Source organism: Triticum aestivum, chromosome 1B (assembly GCF_018294505.1).
Source record: "Triticum aestivum cultivar Chinese Spring chromosome 1B, IWGSC CS RefSeq v2.1, whole genome shotgun sequence".
Lineage (NCBI taxonomy): Eukaryota > Viridiplantae > Streptophyta > Magnoliopsida > Poales > Poaceae > Triticum > Triticum aestivum.
The window spans coordinates 29,630,942-29,639,233 of record NC_057795.1 but is presented as its reverse complement, the minus strand read 5'-3'; positions in this window follow the sequence as shown (position 1 = coordinate 29,639,233).

Sequence of the window (8,292 nt, the reverse complement as noted above, 5' to 3'; positions counted from 1 at the left end):
GGGGTGAGAAAATATGGTAGGTGGACTTCAAACTCATACTGACATGTGGGAACTCAAATAGCTCCTCTAAGTATTTGACTAACTCGTGGGGTCATCCATAGATGACTTCCAGATCTCTCTAGCGTCGCTGGCGATAGGCGAGGCATATTCTAGCGCTCCAAAGGAAAACCTACAGTCTCGCCCTAATCCCTCCACAGCGCTCGCTCGTCACTGAAAAATTATCTGTCTCCTTCACCTCGCTCGCCGTGGATCTAGTGTTCAGGTAATCCATTGCTTCCTTCAACAATTGAAAAAATAAAATTCTGGTGATAGCAATTCCGCGGGTTGGGTACACATCGCATGTGCGCAACACAACAAGTGGGGCGCGATTTAAATATCCATTCCGGATCCAGTTACTTTCAGCTGGCCCGTGCTCAAACTGTTGTGCCATGTTAATGGGAGAAGGGTTATGGATTTAAACAACACTTTAATCCTGCCAACTGCATGTTTGCACCTTGGTTTTGGTAAGTTGAGTTATATCTCCAGCCATGCAAAACTTAAGCACTGTCGTGACCACAGATTATATTAGTTGCAGAGCTCAACGAGACTGCAGCCAAAATTCACTATCCTGATCCCCTAACATGAGGTCACAGCTCAAATGACTATAGATCCGCAATTTATAGCAGGTATCCAAAGGACTTACGTTCGCTTTTGCAAAACAGTTACTAACCCAGAGTTAGAATTCTCCTTAGCTAACCAAGCTATTGATGATGGTCTCACATGGACTGCTAACAACAATCTTACGTAGCTGACCTAGTAACGATGATATCTCATGACCTCTTATGTAGAGATCGATGAGATGGACTCCACCCCACAGCTGTCGGAGACTCAGTCTCAGTCTGTCAATGGCATAGAGATTCTCACGCAAGATTTCATGGTTCATGACTAGCTAGAGGCAGAGAGACTAAGGATCGAGTTAAAACGTACAACAGACAAAAAGCTTGTTGAGGAGTACAGGAGAAAGAAGCAGCTTGCTGCCTCAAAGTAGGTGTTTTGTTTCATGCATCTCGCGTGTGTCGTTGAAATTTCTTTGGAAATCAATGCCTTTCATTCTAGCTGCATTTTTAATCACGGCTTAAATATTTGTGTCTGTTTTGCTGACTCAGCGTTTATATGTAAGCTTCTCCCAGAGAAGCATGTGGTTCAAGAATACATTTGTCAAAGGTCATTTCTTATCTTTTTACACAGAGTTGTTACAATGGATGAATTTGAAGAAGCGTTCAACACAAAACTAAGCTTGCAGAAATTCATTGTTGTCTGTGAAAAGCTAACAGAACCACAAAAGCAGCTTCTCAGAGATATTGGTTTTGGATACATTCTCAATCTGTGCTGCCGCGAGGTTCCAAGGTGTTTTGTCCGCTGGCTTGTCCGCTATTTTGATTGCCCTTCCAGGTATTTTATACTACCTAGTGGATACAGATTCCTTATCAACTCATACACCATGCACCGGATCCTAGGAATTCCATTGGGTGGGCAGATTATCCCTAGAAAATGCTCAGAAGCTTTCAGATGTCAGGTTAAGTCTGAGACTCGGTGTGCTGGGCACGCTCCAAACATCAGAGAGTTAACTGATCTCATAACCCCAGAGCTGACAGGAGAAGTGTTTCAGCAGGTTTTTGTGTTGTTTGCAACAGCGGTATTTCTATGCCCAACGACATATGATTGCATTAGCCCCGACTTTAGCCGCACTAGAAGGACAAGCAAGTAACATATCGTCATATGATTGGCCCAGTGCTGTCACAGAGAAATTGGTGGCATCACTACAGACCTTCAAGGACAAAGGATTCACAGGCGCCCTGTGTGGCTGCCTCCTGATTCCAGTGGTTCATTCATTAACTTGTACATTTCTTTATACCCACAAGAAGCTACAAGAAAATAATTTATTTTTACCTCTTATCCCTTTGCAGATAACGTATTTTGAGTACCTGGATACAAACATAATGGAACTGAAATCTCACACTCCTGCAAGGCTTGCCATATGGGACACAGAGGCCATTAAAAATTATACTAACACAGACAGCCTGTCAATAGAGGATGGAATTTTTGGGAAACACATGGTGAGGCAACTTTTCATCAATTCCCTTTGGTGAAGTTTTCGACGCAACATAATGAATTTGCTGCCATGTACTAATTTGACTTGATCGTCATTGTTTCCTTTCACATGGTAGCTGAATGACATTGGGCGCACGCCTTTCCAACCACCGCCTAGCTTTCAGGCGCCATTTTTCCAAATGAGTCCCAGACTAGGGACCTACATAGAAAAATTTGTGCCTCAATAAAAACTTTGTTCCGTAAGTGATTTCCAGATTTTGCACTTGATTTTATGTTCTAAATGAACTTCCCTAAGTTTTTACGAAACAAATACATGTCCTTCATACATTAGCTAATGTGTGTTTCCATGATGCTTTATACCTCCACTTCACTGCGGCGGGTTACAAATACAGAACAAAGTTGACTCACTATAGTACGTTAGTTGTGCCTTTGTGTTGAAACTAGAAGTGCTTCCTATAGTACGTTAACTGTGCCTTTGTGTTAAATATAGAAGTGCTTCCTATAGTACGTTAGCTTTCCTTTTGTGTTAAATATAAAAGTGCTTCCTATAATACGTTAGATGTGCTTTTGTGTTAAAACTAGAAGTGCTTCCTATAATACGTTAGCTAAGCTTTTGTGTTAAAACTAACAGTGCTTCTTATAGTACATTTGTTGTGCTTTTGTATTAAATATAGAAGTCTTTCATATAGTACGTTAGCTGTACTTTTGTGTTAAAACTAAAAGTGCTTCCTATAATACGTTAGCTGCGCTTTTGTGTTAAAACTAACAGTGCTTCCTACAGTACATTTGCTGTGCTTTTGTATTAAATATAGAAGTGCTTCCTATAGTACGTTAGCTGTACTTTTGTGTTAAAACTAAAATTGCTTCCTATAACACGTTAATTGTGCCTTTGTGTTAAATATAGAAGTGCTTCCTATAGTACGTTAGCTGTGCTTTTGTGTTAAATATAGAACTGCTTCCCTGTGACGGTAGGTCAAAAATGCTTCATATGGTACGTCAGGTTTGCTCTTTCAAGTAATGTGTTGACCAAGATTCATGGACTTTGTTAGCCACGCTTCCCGCAGCACATCATGTGTCCTTCTGCGCACATTATTCCATGCCTTTTCTACAATTCTTGACAGAACGTACAGTAGGTCACAAGATATTTTTCATTTGTGTATTAATAACTTCTTTTAATTTTCGGTATTAATAATTTCTGATGTTTTTTTTCAATCCCAGGCCAAGGTGAAAATTGCCAAAGTTATCAATGAAATGTACATAGAACTTTTCTCACGGTTTCAACCAGTCATCGAGCAGAAATTGGAGAAGCTCCTTTCACTTGGTAGGGATCTTAGTGCAAAAGAAACCAAGACCTGCAACCGTGGCGTTTATTGTAACTTGCAACAGGACAACTCGAATTAAAAAGAAACTTTTTCATCACTCCCTTCAACATATTTTACGCTTCCAAGTTCTAGCACGGCAAGCAATCAAAGTTCTTCCAGCAGTGGCTCGACCAGTGTCCTTCACACCACATCATACTCCCTAGAAAATTTAAAGGGTTGCTGCGATACCCCTGACCGAGACTCCCAGAATCCGTACGACAAAGATCGGTCCCAAATTTATCTATCTTCACGCCTAAGATCATCAACTCAGATTAAGTTGCTACTAGAGGTGAACAGAATCGACCACAACAAAGACGACATTGATGAACAAGCCAAGATTCATCTGGACAAAGTGCATAACCATCTGCACAACTGCCTTGATGGCTTGCCGGTTCATGAGCCCTTCGTGCCAATATCTGAGATGCTGGAAAGCGGGGAAATTATAATGATAGGTGAAAATTCGTCTGAGTGTTCTGTACCGGCTGAAACCCAAAATTTTGCTCGAGGATCTGATGACCACAACTCTCTGAGAAACCCACTGGAAAAACTCTTGGAGGAAACAGCAAAACCTACTGCAACAAAAACATCAGCCTCGCACCACGCGGTTGACAAACAATTACTGACTGGTCCAATTTCAATAGATACACTTGGAGCACCTGTTTAACACATTGGGAAAACGTCACCAACTACTGCACGGTCCAGCGGTTCTGACAGCGCTCACAACAACTCTTCAACCAACACAAAGAGCCTCACTGTATCCCAACCTGCACAAAAGTCAAACAATGTCACTGGACAACGTTCTTCTTCGCTGCTGGAAGGTAAGGTCCATATTTTTTCAACTTTGAGTGACGAGAAGAACATTGCTGAAACAAGACGCAGAAGAGCTACTTCCTCCCTTGCTCCTATGGTAGAAGTCCCCAGTGATTCTGTCAGTGGTTCTAGCTCAGTACTGGACACGAGGAAAGCAATTCCATCCACTAGTGATGCTCCACTGGTTGCTGCCGCATCTATCGATGTGGAAGACAATAACATTGCAGAAGAACATGAACAATGTACGAAGCAACCACGTATTGATCCCACAGACATCGTCCCTATTACCACAAACGCACATCCGCCAGAACCGAAACCACAAATGGCGGCTCACAAGAGGTCCTTACAGGATTCAGAAGATCCATGTAACAAGAGTACATGGCCTCATAAGAAAAGAGTTATGATATTGGAGCCTCCACATAATTCAACAGAAACTGCGAACAACCAGTCTCTACATGCTGACAACCGTAGAGGCCTCCTTGATTGTGGATTCATTTATGATGATCAAATATGGTCTAACCCATCAATCTATGAACAACTTGACAGAGTCATTGAACAAAAAAAGAAGCAACCCTTTCATAACCAAGTAGCATCCCAACAATGCCAATCTGATACTGTCTCTCACTTGGCCAAGAATTCAAGCTCGTTAGCGAGACCTTCCCTTTCTAACTATCCAGAGCCACCTATACCCAGCAGATCAGGATCAATGTCACGCGGTAGCCACCTCACACATGCTATTGATACGTCATACTCTACAACTTTAACTCAAACTGTCTTGTCCCAAAGTTTACCAACAACTCCCTTGTCCCAACACTACAAACAACCAGCTCCTAGTATCAAAAACCACTTCTACCGACATCCTGGTACTCAGAATAACGGCGGTTCAAACAGCAACCAGAGCTCACCTTATGCGATGAACAACCAAAGTCACAAGCAGTACCAGCAACAAACCCCTGTCGGTAATGCCCACTACCCCCAACACAATGATGCTCAGAATAACAGCACTACACGATGCCAACAACGCCAACCTGAAGAGCAAAACCATCAGCAACCACACAGAGGCGAGTCTAATGGGCAAAGTTACAGTGCCTTGCAACAACAGTTCAACAGCATGCAGTATTCCGGCCATCTTCTACAGCATTTTCCAACAGATATTCCTTCGAGCTCAACTGGTGATCCAACTGTCAGAACATTAGAACTGCGCATGCAACACCAACCACAAGGCCTAATGTTCCAAAGAAACAACAATTATAATGAGGGTCATCTGCAACTTAGTAATGGTCAATTGAACTCTGGTGGTCATGTCTTCCAGCCTCATCAACATCATTCTTAGCTAGAACAGTCTCGATTCACTGACCAAGTGAATGACCATCAAGATCACTGCCAACTTTTGGAAATAAGAGACTCTACAATGGAGGAGAAATAAGTGTATGAAACAATCGTCGACAATATGCCAGGTGTCAAGCAAAATGATAGGTTTGTTGTTCCTGTTACAGTAAAGTTTTGGTCCCTTCGTTTACCAATGCAATGTATTCTGCCTGAAGCTATCATATTCAAGTATTTAGGCTCGATTCTTCTACTATTGTAATTGAATACTAATCATTTCCTCTTATGTTAAATAAAAAAATCATACGATTTAAAATTCATTTATTTATTTATTTTGGCAGCAGAGGATATTCTTCGTCGATCGATGTTGGGCAGATCATCGAACTTTAGGCTTGTCAATGAAGGTATACAAATATATCAACTCATTCGTGGTCGACGCATACTCAATGTTGCTCATGAAAGAACAATTCTACGGACAGCCAACACTTGTGCACAAGCATATAATGTACATGGACGCTTCTGTAAGTTCTTGCATCTCATAAATAATAATAACAAACCACATTTACTACTACTACCACACTGAGTGACACAACTTCAATTTTCTGCAGGATAAATTTCAAGTTCTAGGAACAAGCAATGAACTACTCAAGGAACACATTGTGGAAAAAACTATTGGGTACAGGCTGCCCAACAAATGTAACATCGTGAGTTCACCCTACTCACTCAATCTGCCCAGTGTTCATCTTCGGTTCTACCAGTTTTTCTTGTTACAATGATATTATTCCCTGTTAATTATTTTAGGTCTTAATACCTGTGAGAAACGAACCACATTTTATCTACCTCATCATCGTGAATCTTGCAATGTGTCGCTTCAAAATTATGTGTCCTTATATCAATTGCGATGGTATAAAGGCACACTAAGACATTGTCATCAAAAACATCAAGAGAGCTTACCATTCTACTTACAACAACTATCCTCACACCATGGCCTCCTTTCATGTCAAACCTGTCCAAAGTGTATGTAACTCAGACAGAGAGTGAGTTTATTTTAGCTGTAGCTCTACCTCATTTTAAAAATGCATTTTTTTGTTCCACTACACATCCCATATCTACTGTTCACCTTCTAATCACTAACATTAATGCTCTCAATTTTTCAGGAATGACAGTGCTATTTACACCATGCATTTGATGCCGCTCATTAATTTGAATAATAATTCATTTTTTATCAATAAAGTAAGTTCACTCGCATTGACAACACATCAACATATGTTCATCCAAGCCAGCTGAACATTATGTTTTACAATAAATTTTATTAGTTTGCACGGTTATGTGTTTGCAGATCAATGTGAAACAGATGAGAGAACAACTAACTTACAAAATGATAACATCCAACTACAACACAGGCCATGTATTTGAGGCACTGAGCATCGTCCTCGACAAACACAATATCCGGCGCAAAAGAAGAAGAGTTGGAAGAAGATGACTACTGCTTAAATGTGCCTTAATTTAGCTAGAGCCATGCAAACATTATTTCAGCCATATCGACTCATGTAATCACAACAATGTTTCAGATATTTTTGTGTCGGTCCAAGATATCTGCTATGGATCCCATTAAACACAGTTGTGCGTTCAAAAATGGTCAATTCTTAAATTCATAAACAGCAAACATTATAAATAAGAATCTTAGTTTTTCCAAAAGTTATAAACATGATATTCAAGACATCACTTCCTTGCACTAGAACACCACTCACTTCGAGTAGACATAATAAAAGAAACAACTGCAACACAGAGGAAAAACACTATCTATTCGTAAGCATAATGGGGGTCACAGAGGCACTGTCGTGCCTCTTATCCACATAGAACGTACCTCTCCTACCACGGACAACTAAGCTGACACACACAAGTGCGCCAATAGATAACACAGGACCGTCCGCTCTCGATAGCTTAACACCGGTCCCTCTCCAAGCCAACGAGTCATGGAAGCACGACCGTGACTCAAGTTAATGAAAGAAGAATCATCCTCTATGATAGACGACTAAACTGGAAAAATACCAAAATAGAAGAACGACCGTGACTTCAACTGTAAAAGGTCCATGACCTCACAAGTTTCACCCACGAGTCTCTCTCAGCAAATAAGTGAAAGCAAACATTTCGAAAGAAAGGCACGACCGTGCCTTTGAATAACATTGTAGACGTGCCTCTCCAAGCCAACGTGTCAGAAGAAGCATTTGTGAACGACAAACAGAACTCTGACTCAACATAACATACGACATCCCTCCACTAACTAGACAGACGTGACTTCACTAGCAGACTAACTAGAAATACTATAGAACATATAACAATGAAAGTGACTCATACTAACATAACGCAGTGCCTCTCCAAATTTATTACCCAAAGCAAGGATAACGCCTCTGCCAAACATACGACAATGCATCCAATACCTTGACGGCCATGCCTTTCAAAATCAAAGTAATTGGAACACAGAAACGCAACCGTCATTAACACAATACTCGCACAGCAAGTATCACACTGGATTGCCATCCCTAAAACAGACAACATATATTGAAACAAACAGCAAAGTGAGAAAATCTAAAGAATCTTAAACACTCAAGCTCTGCATAAAAACATTTCAAACACACAACCACAACCCTATATTCGATATGAAAACAACCGTGCCAAACACAGTACAAACACAAAGTGAAAG